Genomic DNA, 18,045 nt, shown 5'->3' with positions numbered 1-18,045 from the left:
GGCCACTTTTTTCGAAAAAAACCTGTAATCTGTGTAGAGTGTGCCAAATTTTGAAATAAGCTATTTCGAAATTACCTTGAAATAAGCTACACAATTTGGGTAGCGCAAATTGCTTAGCTTATTTCAAGGTAAGGATGCTCTGTAGACACACCCTCAGTAGCCTTAGTGGAAGATGGATCAGACGCAATGAGTCACTTCACTCTTAACTTGTACTACGTTGTTTTGCGGACATGTTTTTGGAGCAATGGTGGAAGATATTGCTTGGCACTACAATTATATGGTCCTTAGTAAAAACTAGACACAATTCATTCATGAGATAGAGTGGTGAGTGGTTTGATAGTTAAACATGCTTTCTCTCAACAACCTTCACAGCTGCAGCACCTAATTCTCACCCAATGGTTCTTGGATAATCAGGATTATCCTACTCACCGTTCAAAACCCGAACTCAGTGACTTATTGACTGGATTGGATTGCACTGAACAGAAAAGAAACAAATCTAAAACGTTTCCACACATACACACTGCTCACAGCAACCTCCTCTTTTCTCTAGTTTGGCAGCCTAAGCTATCCAAGATTATGATAGTGCACAGCACTTAAAACCCAATGGAACACTCCATGAACAATCCTGTTGCCCTTCTAGAGAGCCACAGTATATATTGGGGCCTTACAAATCAGTTTCTCATTAGACAAGAAATCAGTGTCAGTGAGTCAGAGCATTTTCTTAGTGTAACTTGTAAGAACTAGCTCCTTTAAAAACAAGTCAGTAGAGATCAAAAACGGAGAAACAGGAAAAATCTGTATCTCGTGCCCACAATCTGTTCTCATGGCTAACATCATGTTGGTAATTTTTTCCCTCTCTCAAAGGTGAAGCTTTACATTCCCCCTCCTCCGGCCAAACCAGAGCTTCCTAATTAATATTTCATTGAATCTGGGTGCAGTGAAAGCAAATGATTAAGAGCCATGGATAGAACTAGGCCTAGTGGGAATAGGCAGACAATTCTCTCAAAGTTCCCCACTTCAGTCCTGCCAGTGCTCTTCAGCCATGACCTGTGGTAATCTTGTTCACACCCCAGGCCTAAGCACAGGCTGACAGCTGTGCCCTATGAGGTGCTTTTGAGATGCATTTATCTTTTATTAGCTTGGCTTTGGTGCAAAAATACTCTAACCAGAAGGTGCCTGTGCATGATCTGGGAACATGGATAGAAATTGATCTGAACAAATTCATGCCATTGCCACATAATACAAACAAAAGACTTTGGATTCCATCCAAAATAAATAAATCAGTTGAGCCTTGCAGAGTAACCAGACAATTAACAAATCTAGCCTCTGGGCACCGAAAGGGAAAGCAGCAACTTCCAGGGGCTATGGCATGAGGAGAGAGGGACACCCAGATAACTAGTTCTTACACCATGGAGGGCTCTGAAGGTTAAAGTGAATGCCTTGAATTCCACCCAGAAGTTCACCAGTAGTCAGAGCAGCTCACAGACCGTGGGAGAAAATGTTCATGGCATTCTGCTCTATTCAACCACATTACAATCAGAATGGAGATCTCATTTTTATGCATAAAATGTTCACTTGAAAACTGCACTAGGTTCTACCAATTCAAATTCTCTTGTAATCTGATTCCTTAATGTTCAGATGGCCATCAAATTCATAGCTTCACTAGTTCCTCGAGGAGTTAAAGATATTTAACTTTGAAGAACGGGGTCCCTTAATTGAGTGACCCCCTCACCCACCAAAAAAACAAAAACAAAAACAAAAACAGAAAGCCCACCCCACTGAGATAAAAAGAGAAGTTATAGACATGCCTGCTAGCCAGATGGGTCTTTGCATAGAGCTTTCAGAGAGAGGAATATAGTTTGACAAAGCACAAATACTAAGGTGAATTCATGAAATAAATTAGCTACATAGGTTAATCAGATTAGATAGGGAGAAGTTAAAGGTCACACTGGAAACACAGAAATATATCATTAACAGCAAGCCATATAACTAACTGGTCCATAATTCAGTTACAGCACGCTGCTAAAGACACTGGTTCTTTGCTCAAGCTGTAAGAGCAAATTTTTCCACATATAGAAACCTATCAGTCAGTCCTTTTACCATTGAATTCAGCAGCAAAATTCTCAATTCACTGTAATTTCTGTTCCAGAGTCAGTTTCCCATTAGACAAGAAATCAGTCTCATGGGCTGTGTCCAGACTCAGGGGTTTTTTCGAAAAAAGTAGCCTTTTTTCTAAAAAACTTCACCTGCGTCTAGACTGCAGCCGCGTTCTTTCGAAATTAAATCGAAAGAACGCGGCTTTTCTTTCGACGGCGGTAAACCTAATTCCATGAGGAAGACCGCCTTTTTTCGAAAGTGCTCTTTCGAAAAAAGGCGTTCTTGAAAGCAAACAGGGCTTTTTAGAAAGAGAGCATCCAGACTCACTTGCTGCTTTCTTTCGAAAAAGCGGCTTGCTTTTTCGAAAGTTCCGCGTGCAGTCTAGATGCTCTCTTTCGAAAGAGGCTTGCAGTCTAGACATAGCCATGGAGTCTGGATATTTTCTTACTGTAACTTATTTAATGGTCATAATCAACACATAAGAAAATAACTCTGAAATCTCAGCCTAAACAACTGATGTCCATTTCCCAGAGAGGAACTCTTCCAAAGGGGGTTAAGACACAGTGAAAATTCTCCTGGTCTTTGCAATAGCTTCAACCAAAACAAATTACATTACAACACTAATCAGAGTGAAGCATTACTTCAAAGACCAAGGCATTGTTCAAATGCTAAGAAAAAGAGCTTGTAAACTATATGTAACAGTGCCATCTAAGGAATCCTACCATCACAATATAATTCCCCAACTGGAAACTAACTCTAAATATGTCTATTACTCAAGTACATAGGGTGCCAACATTTAACCTTATTATTGTCTCTGACAGAGTGCTACCTGCAGCACCCTGATCACTGATATTGCTACAGCACAGAAGAGGCTGCAGCAATAGCTAGAAGCAGTTAACCACTTTTCTAATGAAGAACAATGAGCATGTAGGTAGAAATGATTAAACTACGAATACAACTGGCAGTAATTGGGAGGAACAGGAATAAGGAGGAGGGTCTTAGCAGGTGCACTGTAAGAAGCAGAAAAGCTTTGTGGGACACTCTTGCTGCAGCAGACCTATATCATGTTCTGGTTGCAAACAAACAGTGGAATGAAACGAACACACAGTGAAAGGGAAACAGCCAGGGTGTGTTTATGATGGTGGAATGATGGAACCTGCCTAAGCCCCATGATACACTAGATAGCTAAGGGAGGTCCCTGTGACATTACTCTAAGACTTAGCCTAGCATCCACTCTGTCCTTACTAGCACTGAACATGATGGCCTCACAGTAGCGAGAGCGAGATTCTAATGGGATTAGAACATCTGCCAGTGGGTAGCTCACTGGTAGCTGCAGTGGTGCAGCAATGGCAGAAGAACGGTTATGAACCAACATTCGGAAAATGTGTCTAGCGCATTCTTTAGATATAGAATGTTTTTGGAGGCACTTCACTGGACCAGCAATTTACCCACCTACATACTTACAACCATACAACAGATATTGCCATATTTTGTTTGTAATTTTTCCTCTCTAATGTCTATTGTCAAGCTTGACACTGGTGAGAAAGCAGAGGTTAGTAGATGGGACACTGGGCTGGGAGCCAGGAGAAATGGGTTCTATTTCTGACTCTATTGCTACTCTGCCTTTGGGCAGGTCACTTCAGTTTGCTCTGCTTTTGTTTCTCTTCCTGTCCTTTATCTGTCAGGCTAATTAGATTCAGAGTCTACCTTTTACTATGTCTGTGTACAGTGCCTAACACAATGAGGGTGATTATCTTAACTGGGACTTCTGGATGTTATGTAATACAAATAAATCAGCATAATCATTACAACCTTTCAAAAACCAAATAAATAAATAATGTGAAACATTACAAGTTCATTGTAAAGAAATAGCATTTCCCCTCCTCCTTCCATAGTGTGTATACACACAGGCACAGAAGACAGGGGCTGAATTTACACCCTTTTTGAAGGCATTCCTTTTAACAATTAAACTTCCTGCATACTCCTGACTATATGGGGGTTTTTTGGGGTGAAGGGGAGTTAGGCTACTATTGGTGTCCTTCCCTAGCATCCTCTGCCCCAGAAAACAAACACTTTTGAGTTCTGGGTTGGTGCTCATAAGACCCACCCACTTATTAATATTATTGCAATAGAATCCAGATGCCCCAAACACAATCAAGGCCTCATTATACTGAAGCAAAATGCAGGACAATGTAGCACTTTAAAGACTAACAAGATGGTTTATTAGATGATGAGCTTTCGTGGGCCAGACCCACTTCCTCAGATCAAATAGTGGAAGAAAGTAGTCACAACCATATATACCAAAGGATACAATTTAAAAAAATGAACAAATATGAAAAGGACAAATCACATTGCAGAACAGAAGGAGGATGCGGGGGGGTGGGAAGGGGGAGGAAGGAAGGTAAGTGTCTGTGAATTGCTGATATTAAAGGTAGGGAGAGTGGGATGTTTGTGAGTTAATGGTATTACAGGTGATAATTGGGGAAACTGTCTTGATAATGGGTGAGAAAGTTCAAAGACTTGTTAAGTCCCTGGTGGTAAGTGTCGAATTTTAACATGAATGACAGTTCAGAGGATTCCCTTTCAAGTGCAGATGTAAAAGGTCTTTGTAGCAGAATGCAGGTGGCTAAGTCATTTAGAGAGTGTCCTTTCTGGTTAAAGTGGCAAGAAACTGTTTTCTCTTTGTGATCTTGTCTAATATCTGTTTTGTGGGCATTAATCCTTTGGCGAAGTGTCTGAGATGTTTGTCCAATGTACATAGCAGACGGACACTTTCGGCACATGATAGCGTAGATTATATTTCTGGATGCGCAGGAATATGTGTTCTTGATCTTATAACTCACTTGGTTAGGTCCAATAATGGTATCAGCAGAATGAATATGTGGACAAAGCTGGCAACGGGGTTTGTTGCAAGGGAAGGTACCAGGGTTGGTATTAGTGTGGTATGTCCTGTGGTGGTTGGTAAGAATCATCTTGAGGTTAGGTGGTTGTCTATAGGAGACTATGGGTCTGTCTCCCAGAGCCTCTTTGAGTATGGTATCCTGTTCCAATATAGGCTGTAGTTTCTTGATAATGTGTTGGACAGGTTTAAGTTGGGGGTTGTAGGTGATGACAAGTGGTGTTCTATTGTTGGTTTTCTTGGGTCTGTCTTGAAGTAGATGGTTTCTAGGTATTCGTCTGGCTCTTTCAATTTGCTTTTTTGTTTCTCTGGGTGGGTAGTTGAGATTTATAAATGCTTGGTAGAGATCCTGAAGCTTCTGGTCTCTGTCAGTGGGGTTAGAGCAGATGCGGTTGTATCGAAGGGCTTGGCTATAGACGATGGATCGTGTGGTGTGTTCTGGATGGGAGCTGGATGCATGTAGGTAACTGTATGAGTCAGTGGGTTTTCTGTAGAGAGTGGTGTCTAATTTTCCATTGTTGATTTGTACGGTGGTGTCCAGGAAGTGGATCTCTCGTGTAGAATGGTCCAGGCTGAGGTTGATGGTGGGGTGTAGGTTGTTGAAATCTCTGTGGAATATCTCCAGTGTTTCTTGGCCATGTGTCCAGATCATAAAGATGTCATCGATGTACCGTAGGTAGAGGAGGGGTGAAAGGGGACGGGAGTTGAGGAAACGTTGTTCTAGGTCAGCCATAAAGATGTTAGCATACTGTGGGGCCATGCGTGTACCCATGGCTGTGCCGCTGATCTGGAGGTATAAGTTGTTCTCAAACCGGAAATAATTGTGGGTGAGAACAAAGTTACATAGGTCTGCTATCAGGTTGGCAGTAGTGTCCTCTGGGATAGTGTTTCTAATTGCTTGTAATCCGTCTTCATGTGGGATGTTGGTATATAGAGCTTCTACATCCATGGTGGCAAGGATGGTATTATTGGGGAGGTTATCGATGTTTTGTAATTTCCTTAGGAAGTCAGTAGTGTCTCGGAGATAGCTGGGGGTATTGGTTACGAAGGGTTTGAGAAGAGTGTCTACATAGCTGGATAGACCAGTAGTGAGCGTGCCAATACCAGAGATGATGGGACGTCCGGGGTGCCCAGGTTTATGGATCTTGGGAAGTAGATAGAACAATCCTGGTCGGGGGTCAGAAGGTGATTCTGTGAGGATTTGTTCCCGAGTAGCTGTGGGGAGGCTTTTAAGGAGACAGTGTAGTTTCTTTTGGTAGTCCAAGGTGGGATCAGAGGGGAGAGGTTTGTAAAATGTGGTGTTCGAGAGTTGTCTGGTTGCCTCCTGGTTATAGTCGGCCTTATTCATAATGACCACAGCACCCCCTTTGTCAGCTGGTTTGATTACAATGTCCAGGTTGTTTTTGAGACTCTGGATGGCATGGTGTTCAGCGCGGCTAAGATTGTGTGTCGCTTGTTGTCGTTTGTGAATAATGTCAGTCTGTGCGTTGTTGCGGAAGCTGTGTATATAGAAATCCAGATTGTAATTCCGACCGTCAGGGGGAGTCCATATAGAATTATTTTTCCTTTGGTGTTGGTAGCACCATTATCAAGACAGTTTCCCCAATTATCACCTGTAATACCATTAACTCACAAACATCCCACTCTCCCTACCTTTAATATCAGCAATTCACAGACACTTACCTTCCTTCCTCCCCCTTCCCACCCCCCCGCATCCTCCTTCTGTTCTGCAATGTGATTTGTCCTTTTCATATTTGTTCATTTTTTTAAATTGTATCCTTTGGTATATATGGTTGTGACTACTTTCTTCCACTATTTGATCTGAGGAAGTGGGTCTGGCCCACGAAAGCTCATCATCTAATAAACCATCTTGTTAGTCTTTAAAGTGCTACATTGTCCTGCATTTTGCTTCAACTACCCCAGACTAACACGGCTACATTTCTATCATCATTATACTGAGTGCTGCATAAGCACATGAGCAAACACCGTTTGATAAAACCAGCAATAGCACTTCCTGCAGCTCATAGGTGTGTGGGTGGATGGGGGAGTTGGGCCTCCATCCAACCATGGATATGTCTTAACCCAGTTTATCTTGGGAGGTCCTCAGGTGATGGACTCTCTCTTATTGTGTGTTTGTCTAGTGCCCAGCACTATACCAACACACAGCACATTGGGCATTATACTGTAACTAATTGTGACGAGCTGAGTGCAAACAATGCCAAAGCTACCAAAACTGAACTATGTTCCTTACATGGCTTCTAAAGAGTTACTCCCACAGCTTTCCACAGAACAACTTCAGTCTTTTTAGTTTGGATTCACCCTAGTCCCTGCCAGCAGCTCCAGTTTCCTGAACATTAAAATGAAGCCCTGTCTGTCACACACAGAGAGTGGAAGCCACGGTCCTGCTGCTCATTAACCTAGATAACAGAGTTTGTTGTACTGCGACACAAAGTCACGTAGATAAAAGCTCAGAGAAAGCCGAACTTTACTATTCCCACATCCCGGCAGAACAATATAGTCATTGGTTCTAAATTCTCCGCATGGAGATATGGCTAAATTGCTTCAGGAAACAAAAGCAAGGTTATTACAGTTTATGGTATTCCCCAAGCACAAGCTTTCATGGCTGTAATTATGTTTTTTGTTAATGTTCCCGAAGCCAAACCTGCCATATATGTAGCTATAGCACTGTGATGCCTTTAATTTCCTGTTTTGTGCACCCATTTAAGAACTTCTCCTGTGTGCAGGGCCACTACCCATTCTCTTCACAGGGGGCAGATTACATTCTCATTTTTCACTTGGGGAGTACGCTGCAGGGAATACAGGCCCCATCATGCAGTATCCATCTTGAAATAAGAGAATGTTCTACTATGCCATACTGGAGCATTTTATGCTGGGTCCTATAGTTCCCCCAGGCTGCACTGCTCTAAGGAAAGATGAGAGAAAATGACCAACCTCCCCTCCCCATTATCACCTATGGACTATGTATTATGGGCTATGCAGAACATAAGTATTGTGGCAGACCAAGACCAGTGGGCTATGGTAGTCTAATGGAAGGTAGATATGGGTGAACAGTTTTCTCTTCCCTTAGGCTACGTCTACACTGCAGCTCTATTTTGGGATACTTCTGGTATCCTGAAATAGCTATTCGGTGTCTTTTGAGTACACCCGTTATTTTGAAATATAACGGACATGCTATTCTGACGTCCCTGTTAACCTCATTCCATGAGCAGTAAGGGATGTTTCAGAATAACGATTTACAGCCGGTCTCCAACTTACGACCACCTCCATTTACGACCATCTGCACTTAGGACCAAAGCGGTCGTAAATGCGATCCCCGAGTTACGAACGCGATCCGTGCTTACGAACAGTGCGGTCGCCATGTAACTCAATGGGATCCGAGTTACGAACACTTCGAGTTACGGCCAAGTGTTTGGTCCGTAACTTGTTCGTAACTCGGGGACCGGCTGTAATTTAAAAAAGGTGCTGGGTAGACAGCGCCAAATTTCAAAATAAGCTCTTTTGAAATAACATTGAAATAAAATACACAATTTGTGTAGCTCAAATTGCAAATCTTATTTTGACCTACGGTGCAGTGTAATAAGGGCACGGGCTGCTGAAGCACAGCCAGGAAGAAACTGGGGCCAATTAAGAATTTTCCAGAAGCAGCAGACTAATCAGTACACCTGCAGCCCATTGAGGACCTGCTGGGGCAAGTTTATAAAGCTTCCCTTTAGAATGGGCAAGCAGGCCAAGGACTGGGAGAGAAGAGGTGCTGGAGAAGAACAGAAGGATGTAATCAGGTACCAGGAGGAAGGTACTGGGATGAGTTGGTTGGGGAAGTGGCTCAGGGAAGAGCTGCAGTTCTGGGGATGGAACTTGAAGTAGAGGGTGGGCCTGGGTTCCCCCCAAAACTCTCCCGGGGTGGAGTTTGGGACTAAAGAGAGGTTAATCTCTAAACCCGTTTGACTGGCCTATGATGAGGATGACTCTGTAGGCTGAGCTGTGAGGCAAACACTTTCCACCTAGAAGCACAGCACCCCCAGGGCAAGGCTGAACTTTTAAGAGAGTTCCAGAGACCATAGGTTCTCTGAAGAAACCAGAGTGGTTTGTTCTTGGGAATGGGTGCTGATCATGGTAGCATTGATACTGCTTGGTATCTAGGTCTACATCTACACTGCAGTGCTATTTTGGGATACCAGAGGTATCCCAAAATAGCTATCCTGGGTCTTAACAGCAATCCCATTATTTCGTGATATACTTTGGTGTAGACAGCACCAAATTACGAAAGAAGCTATTTCAAAAATTGATTCAAAATAAGCTACGCAAGTTGCGAAGCTCAAATTGCGTAGCTTATTTCGAGCTACGGGTGCAGCATTGACGTACCCTAAAAGCTTCTCTGTGCTGAAGCTGTTGTTGGGTGAATGGAAACACCTCCTTATGGGACTCTGAGGTACAGTATTCAAGGCCCAAGCGGGTAGGGGCACTAGACTGGCCTTAAGCCATCCTTGCACTCTCCCAATCCTGGGCTGCTCCAGGAACCATCAGCAGAAATTAGGCAACCCTGAAGGCCAGCCTCCTGGAGCTGCCTGGTAGGCTGCACCACTGCCTGGAATTTCCCTGTTCAAATGTCCATCTTCTGCATGTCCCATACATCAAGGCTTGTGGGGGGCGGGGTCCTCAGAAGGTAGCCTTATGGTTGTCTTCTGCAGTCAGTCCCTGCACTGAAGGAATTCTGCACCTGCTCTCTATGGGACTTTTGGAGAATTTTATGTCATTTTGGCCCATGTCTGCGGGGATGGGATGCATGAAACCCTTGAGAGGTGCTTTTGTGGTGTGTGCTAGTGCCAGTGGGGACTTGAAAAAGAGACCTCCAAATACATTTCCACATTTAACTAAAGCATGTTCCTAGAGCTGGGAGGTTAGCGGGCCACCTCCCACTGTACTGCCTCACACACACTATATCCGAGTCTGACAGGGGCGAGGAAGATGTGTTTTGTCTGCTGAAAGAAAAAGCAACAAAACTTTAAATACCAGCAAGTCCCAGCTAGCAAAAAAAAGAACCCACAACATGCACGGTTTGATATGACCCACTTTCACATTTGAGAACACAATTACTAGATATTTCTGCTGGTTAATATTATTTGACATCCAGCGATGAAAGAATTTGTGGATGGCCACCTGCCAGAGTAGGAGCCTGGCTGCTACTCACTCCCACAACCTGCAGAGCTGGTTTCAGAGGTTTGTCTGGTTTCAGTCTTTTTTGAGTCATGACCGTGAAACTGGTTTCAGTCATTTTGAGCTCTGGTGGCAGGGATTTCTAACAAAGGGTTTATGTAATCTGACAAGGCTCCCAAAATCAGCTCTGCATGGTGTTAAAACACCTACATTTACAGATTGTGCATATTGGGTAGCATATGTATTTCACAACTTCTCCCTGTTAGACAGATTCAGACCTGCTCAGCTCTCAGTGGCTATGTGGTCCTTTAGTAATAGGAGGCTTTGAAATGAACCAGTAGTCACCCATGGCTGTGAAGTCGCAGTGGAAGGAAAGGAAGGGAGACTGGCCTTGTTTGGAACATATGCCTGGGACACAGGAAACTTTGCATTGTATTCCTGATGCTGCTCTGACTTTGGGCAAGTCATTTAAACTCTCTATGACCTCGCTTCCTTATAAAACAGACACAGTAATGTTAACCTCACTCAGAGGGTATGTCTACACTACCCTCCTATTTCGAAATAGGAGGGTAATGTAGGCATACCGCACTTGCAAATGAAGCCCGGGATTTGAATTTCCCGGGCTTCATTTGCATAAGCCGGGCGCCGCCATTTTTAAATCTTGGCTGGTTCGAACCCCGTGCCGCGCGGCTACACGCGGCACGAACTAGGTAGTTCGAACTAGGCTTCCTAGTTTGAACTACCGTTACCCCTTGTGGAATGAGGAGTAACGGTAGTTCAAACTAGGAAGCCTAGTTCGAACTACCTAGTTCGTGCCGCGTGTAGCCGCGCGGCGCGGGGTTCGAACCAGCCGGGATTTAAAAATGGCGGCGCCCAGCTTATGCAAATGAAGCCTGGGAAATTCAAATCCCGGGCTTCATTTGCAAGTGCGGTATGCCTACATTACCCTCCTATTTCGAAATAGGAGGGTAGGGTAGACATACCCAGAGTGGCTTTAATTAACCTTAGTTAATTATTGTTTATAGACATGCCTAGCGTTATCTTTTGAAAGCACATCACACAGTCCGCTGTCTGTGGAACATAACCTGAAAAGACTGCAGAGCTGAGATTAATACATATGGCCACAGGGAAGCAAGATATTTCAAACCTGGTGTTGACATAACACTTTCAGGTCATATAGAACACAGATATGTTTGCCTGATTAATCACACGCACACTTGGGGAGGCCACTTCCACTGTAGTTAAAGGAGCGTTTCCTTAGCTGGCTACTGATGTGGTATAAAATCGCCTGTTGTTCTAAGTTAACACAGGTAGAAAGACAGCCATGCTCCCAAAGAGTTTACAGTCTAATTTGACAAGAGGAACTGCCCACCCCGCCAGAAGTTCTCATCTCCCAATGGCCAGAGGACACGCACTGAAGCCAGATATGCCTGGAGGGGGAGTGTGGAAGTAGCCCAGAGACAGCCAACCTTTCTGTGGCTGAACCAAGGCCAATATGTCAGGGTACGTCTACACTACAGCGCTAATTCGAACTAACTTAGTTCGAATTAGTTAATTTGAACTAAGCTAATTCGAATTAGCGCATCCAGACTTAAAAACTAGTTCGAATTAGCATTTTGCTAATTCGAACTAGCATGTCCACACTGAGTGGACCCTGAACCAAGTTTGAGGATGGCCGGAAGCAGTGCCGGCAGGGCATCAGAGAAGGACTTAGACCATGGAGCAGCTGTCTCAGGCTAGCCGAGGGCTGTGCTTAAAGGGACCCGATCCCCACTCCGGACAGACAGTTCTCAGGGGTTCCCCGCTTGCAAAGCAGTCCTGGCTTGGAGTACCCTGAGTGCCCACACTCGGCACATCACAGCACTCGGCCATCAGCCTGGCTGCACTTGCCACAGGCTGCCATCCGGGGGGTCAATCGGGGGGCTGCAGGAGAGCTTCCACCCCGAGGAGCCCGCAGAGCCACCCCAGTCCTCCCCATCGGGGGCTCGTGCCCCATTCCTCCCTTACCTCCTTCCACTTACCCCTCCATAGCCCCCCTTCCTGACGTACAAAATAAAGGACACGTGTATTCAAAAATAGAAACTCTCTTTATTGAACAAAACTCGGGGAGACTGGGAAAAGGAGGTGGGAGAGGGGAGGGCAACTAAAATGATGAGGGGTTTGGAACAGGTCCCATATGAAGAGAGGCTAAAGAGACCGGGACTTTTCAGCTTAGAAAAGAGGAGACTGAGGGGGGATATGATAGAGGTCTATAAAAGCATGAGTGGCGTGGAGAGGGTGCATAAAGAAAAGTTCTTCATTAGTTGCCATAATAGAAGGACTAGACGACACCAAATGAAATGAATGGGCAGCAGGCTTCAAACTAATAACAGAAAGTTCTTTTTCACAAAGCAAATAGTCAACCTGTGGAACTCCTTGCTGCAGGAGGCTGTGAAGGATAGAACTATAACAGAGTTTAAAGAGAAGTGAGATAAAGTCATGGAGGTTGGGTTCATGGAGTGGTATTAGCCAAGGGTAGGAATGGTGTCCCTGGCCTCTGTTTGTGGAAGGCTGGAGATGGATGGCACGAGACAAATGGCTTGGTCATTGTCTTCGGTCCATCCCCTCTGGGGTACCTAGCGTTTGCCGCTGTCGGCAGACAGGCTACTGGGCTAGATGGACCTTTGGTCTGACCCAGTACGGCCATTCTAAGCTCAGGGCTCAGGGTCGGGGGTCTCAGTGGACCCCCTTGATTTTCATGCAAACCTGCTCCTGGGTGGCCAGGCTGGCAGCTCTCCTGCCTTAGACGGCCACTTTCCTGTGCCTAGTGCGGAGGTTGTGAATGAAGTCCACAATCTCCGCACTAGACCAGGTGGGCACCCGCCTCTTACGGACCTGGGCAGGCTCCCGGGAGCCGCCAGCCTGGTCCCAGGAAGAGGCAGAGGGCTGGGTGGCAGCAGGTGGCTGGCTCGTGCCGTGCCAGGTGCAGGGTTTTCTGGCTGGGTGCTGGCAGGCTTGCACCTGGCACGGGCACCGTAGCCAGCCCGTGCCCCTTTAAGGGCTCCGGGGCCGGGTGGGGGGCAGAAGAGTTTCCCTGGTGGTGCCCAGAGTGGCCACCAGGGAAAGCTGAGGAGGGCTAGCCTCCCACTAGTTCGAATTAAGTGGCTACACAGCCCTTAATTCGAACTAGTTAATTCGAACTAGGCGTTAGTCCTCGTAGAATGAGGTTTACCTAGTTCGAATTAAGAGCTCCGCTAGTTCGAATTAAGTTTGAACTAGCGGTTTGCATGTGTAGCGCTTATCAAAGTTAATTCGAACTAACGTCTGTTAGTTCGAATTAACTTTGTAGTGTAGACATACCCTCAGTGTGTTGCAGTCAGGATCCCTGCAGATGGAGTGGCAGACTGAGCTGCCACTGTTCAGGCCCTGGGCTGGGATGCCCCTGGGTTGTAGTCTTTCCTTCCCTCTGCAATTGTAGGCCAACTGTGTTTAACAGTTCTCCACCAGTGCTGGGAGATCCATCTGTTTGTTTGCTGCCCCACCCAGAACCAGGGCCTGGTCCTGAGACCCTGGGCTATATCTCGACTATGCCAAAGTTCCAAAAGAGGATATGCAAATTCTTCCAATCTCACTTTTTATAGCGGAGCTTTCTAAAGTGAAAGTAGTTGGGATGCATTTTTTTCCGCATTCCCCCTCCCCTTTTTCGAAAAGCCGCTCTTCCTCAAAAAATGAGGTTTACGCGGCTTTTTGAAAAAGGAAGGTGGGGGGTTGCCGAAAAAAACACGTCACAACTATTTTCACTTTCGAAAGTTCCACTTTCAAAAGTGAGATCGGAAGAAGATAGGCATATTCCCACGGAATTTGCATATCCTCTTTCAGAACTTTGGCGTAGTCTAAACAAGCCCCTGGACTATTGTAGCCCGTCCACAGTGAGGGTTTGGCATAATTAATGGCTCAGCCTAACCCTAAGCCCTTGGACTTACTGATTGTGGATGTAGACTTACCTAGGCCGGATCCTGAACTCATGGTACAGCTGATTCCCCAGAGATTGAGCAAGGGTGCAGTGGAGTGGCTGCCCACTGAACCCAGGGGAGGAGCCCCTCACAGAACCTTGGAGGGCTACAAACACCAGGTTAATTTTTGCAGTCTCTCCTCCCTGCCATGATAGTTAAGTGCTAACTGCCCCAGTCACTAGTTTGTGGGCTTGCCCACAAACCTTTTAAGTAAATGTACTTCCATTGTCTCTTTGTTCAATTTACATTGGTGACACATTCAAAGCAGGCAGGATCACATTCCTTTGTGTAGGGCAGGGTGACTTAATCTCTTCCTGCAGAACATATTTTAGGGACATATTTCTAGCCCATATTCATAATTTTTTATATAGCATCTGTATATACACCCACTTTTAGGTATAGGGAACCCCGTTACCCTCAGGCACAGGGGTGCTCTGAGGATCACAGAAGGTTTGTCATGTTTCTCTTTACTGCATTTCAAATGTGCAAATATGAGTCAACAGCGTAATGCCGTTCCAAAACCAGCAAGCATCGTTTGAGGATGTATTAGCAGGAAAACTGCAAGAAAGACATGAGTAGTAAGTCTTCCCCTCTATTCTACACTGATTAAACCTCAACTGGATTTCTGCATGCCACATTTCAGGAAAGATGTGGAAAAATTGGAAACATTTCAGGGCAGAGCAACAAAAATGATTAAAGCTTTAGAAAACATGCCCTATGAAGGAAGTTTAAAGAAGTGGGTTTGTTTAGTCTGGATCAGGCAAGACTGAGAGGGGACACGATAACAGCTTTCCAAGTAACTTAAAAAGTTGTTACAAGGAAGAGGAAGAAAAGTAATTCTCATTAACCTCTGAGAAGCAATCGTCTGAAATTGCAGCAAGGGAAGTTAAGGTTGGACATTAGGTTAAGCACTGAAATAAATTGCCTTGGGAGGTTTTGGAATCTCCATTATTGGAGATTTTTCAGAGCAGGTTAGACAAACACCTGTGAGGGATGGTCTGGATAATATTTATTCCTGCCAGGAGTGCAGGGGACTGGACTAGAGGATCTTTCGAGGTCCCTTCCACTCTTTTGATTCTGTGTCTTTACAAACCGCAGTGAGTGCACACAGCAGCTTTATTAAACATGCTTCCAAGCTGGTAGAAATAGTGAACATGTCACTTCTTGTTCAACATCCTCCCCTTGTGGACAGAGAGAGGAGCGAATATGCCACCTTGACTGACATATGGGCACCATGGGCATTTGGTTTCACAGCTACACTGTCAGCATCAGAAAGCAGCAGATAAAAATCTCACTGGACTAGACTGGAACTCATCCCATCTTTAGGTCAGTGCTCTTTTAAAACCTGGTGCATTAATAATTATGACCCCTGCTCTGTACAATAAGGAGGATGATCTTGCATTTGTATAGGGCCTTCCTTTTACCTGGGTCCCAAACTTCATTAAATCTACAAACTAGGAGGCATCCAGTATCACCATCATTAGTCAAACCCTGATTTAGGGCATGTGAGCAAAACTGCCTCTAATGGTAACCCCTTGCCACTAGCAAGTTGGCACTTGATCTATGGAGCTAAGGCATGCAGGACAGGTTTGACTTAGGCTGTGTCTACACTTGCATTTGCTCAATAAAGCTTGTGTTGTTCATGGGTGCCTAACTCCCTCTCTCCGGTGAACATCAAAGAATTTACTGCAGCAGATGCACATGTGAACACTGCTTTGTTGGCAGGCACACTGTCCTGCCGACGAAATGAAACCTGCTCATTGAGGGCAGAAGTATTTTTTTCAGTAAAAGTGCTGACAAACAGCTGCCTTTTAGCGAGAGGGCTGGGTTGACACAGTCTTGTCACTAAAAGCTGTGTAGTGCAGGTGAACCTTTAGTGAGGATCAAGTAATGCCATGTGTAATGAGGCATCCAAGCACCACACCGGCAAGAAGGAAATTAATGTGGGCCTGTGGGCCTAGCTGGCCCTGCCCAACTACACCCTTGGCAGATATCAGGAGTATAAAGTTTAAAGAAGACCAGCTCAGTTTGGGTCTGACCAGGAAGGGGAGCAGAGCTCTGCTTCTCCCTTGGGGATGGAATCCTGCTTTCAGCCAAGTGTCTGTAACAGTTTATTGCCCAGACAAGCCTCCCAGTGGACCAAAGGACTGGGCCCAAGAAGACTGGCTAAACTCACTGGCTGCATGAACACAAGCTCTGAACAGAAGGGAGCTGAAGCTGCCTCAGACAGGCCTGGTTTTGAGTCAAGAGCGTTCCTTAATTTTGGGATGTCAATTCTCTGGAAGGGTGGGACTCAAGAATGCTTTAGCTGGAAGGCTCAAGTATCACATCACTGGACCCTTAAGAAGTGACAACTGACCATTGGAAATCTGACAACAGGGGTTGTGTAATAGTGCACCACTGGGACACAAGGAGTCACCATAGAGGAAGATGCTGTCACACAGGCTACGTCCACACTGCAGGTTTCTTGCACAATAACTTTTTGCGCAAGAGTTCTTGTGCAAAAAGTTCTTGCGTAAGAGTATGCCCATACTGCCATGTGCTTTTGCGCAAAAATGTCCATGGCAGTGTGGATGCTCTCTTGAGCAAGAAAGCTCTGATGGCCATTTTAGAAACAGGTGTTTCTTATACAAGAAACCCCTATAGCCCGCCCACACATGCCTTTTTGTGCAAAAACTCTTGTGCAAAAAAGCTTATTCCCTGTAAAAAGAGGAATAACTCTTGTGCAAAAAGCCCTGTGTTCTTACAATTAACTACTTTTTCTTGCGCAAGAATGCGCTTGTAGTGTGAGCGCTCGGCAAGTTTTTGCACAAAAACGCTGCAGTGTAGACATAACCACAGTGATTTACAATCACCAGGCAAGAGTCTTGTCAGCGAGCAAGATCACAGCTGGTGGGGTTGTTCCTTTAGATCAAGTAATTGATACAGAGGTTGTGGTGTGGGTACTGCACAGCTGCTGCATGTGTTGTACCTATTTTGTGAATAAACATATCAGTCACAGGCTGTAAATCCAGCCCCTTTCTCAAGTCCTCTCTTCATTCTCTTTAACTGTCTATTTTAAAGAACAAGATCCTTGTAAAAACAAGTCAGCTAGAACTAAAAATGAAGAAATGGCAAAAATCTATATCCCATGCCCACAATCTGTTCTCTTTGCAAATAACACATTGGTTATTTTTATCCCTCTCTCAAAGGTGAGGCTTGGCATTCCTCTTGGCTCTTGCCCCCAAACAGAGCTTTCTCCTTTGATATTTCATTGAGCCTAGGCTTAGTGAAAGCAAGCAAATAAGGACCTTGGTTTGAACCAGGCCCAGTGAGACTAGGCAAACAAAATTCCCCACTCCAGTCCTACCCTTCATCCCTGACCTGTGAGAGTCTTGTTCACACTGGAGGTCCAATCACAGTCTGACAGCTATGCTGCATCAGGTGCTTTTGAGGTGCATGTATTTGTTATTGGTTTGGCTTAGATATAAGATAATCATCTAACCAAGAGGTGCCTGTTCATCCTCTGGAAACAAGAATAGAAATTATTATGAACAAATTCACATTCTTACCCAGTAAACCAAACAAAAGACTTTGCATTCCATCCATAATAAATGAATCAGTTGGGCCTTGCAGCGTGACCAGACAATTAATAAATCCAGCCTCTGGGCACCAAAAGGGAAAGCAGCAACTTTGGGGGGGATACATAGATGATGCCCTGACAGCATCTGGCAGGAGGAGAGAGGGATCGCTCTAAATAATCTGGTCCAATACCATGTAGGGCTCTGAAGTTTAAATTGAATCCCTTGAATTCCACCTAGAAATTCACCAATAGTTAGAGTAGCTCACATAGCTCTGGGAAAAAATGTTCCTGGCTTTCTGCTCTGTAGAGCGGTGCAGCCC

At 45.0% G+C, this 18,045-nt stretch overlaps 1 protein-coding gene across 5 annotated transcripts in view; it reads left to right on the top strand.

Annotated features, from left to right (window-relative positions):
• SLCO2B1 (solute carrier organic anion transporter family member 2B1) overlaps window positions 1–18,045 on the top strand; it is a 171,784-nt gene that overhangs the window by 136,009 nt on the left and 17,730 nt on the right. The window lies entirely within an intron of this gene.

Source organism: Pelodiscus sinensis, chromosome 1 (genome assembly GCF_052426305.1).
Source record: "Pelodiscus sinensis isolate ZL-2025 chromosome 1, ASM5242630v1, whole genome shotgun sequence".
Lineage (NCBI taxonomy): Eukaryota > Metazoa > Chordata > Testudines > Trionychidae > Pelodiscus > Pelodiscus sinensis.
The sequence above is the reverse complement of the archived record's forward strand: the minus strand, read 5'-3'. Positions and strand labels throughout refer to the sequence as shown.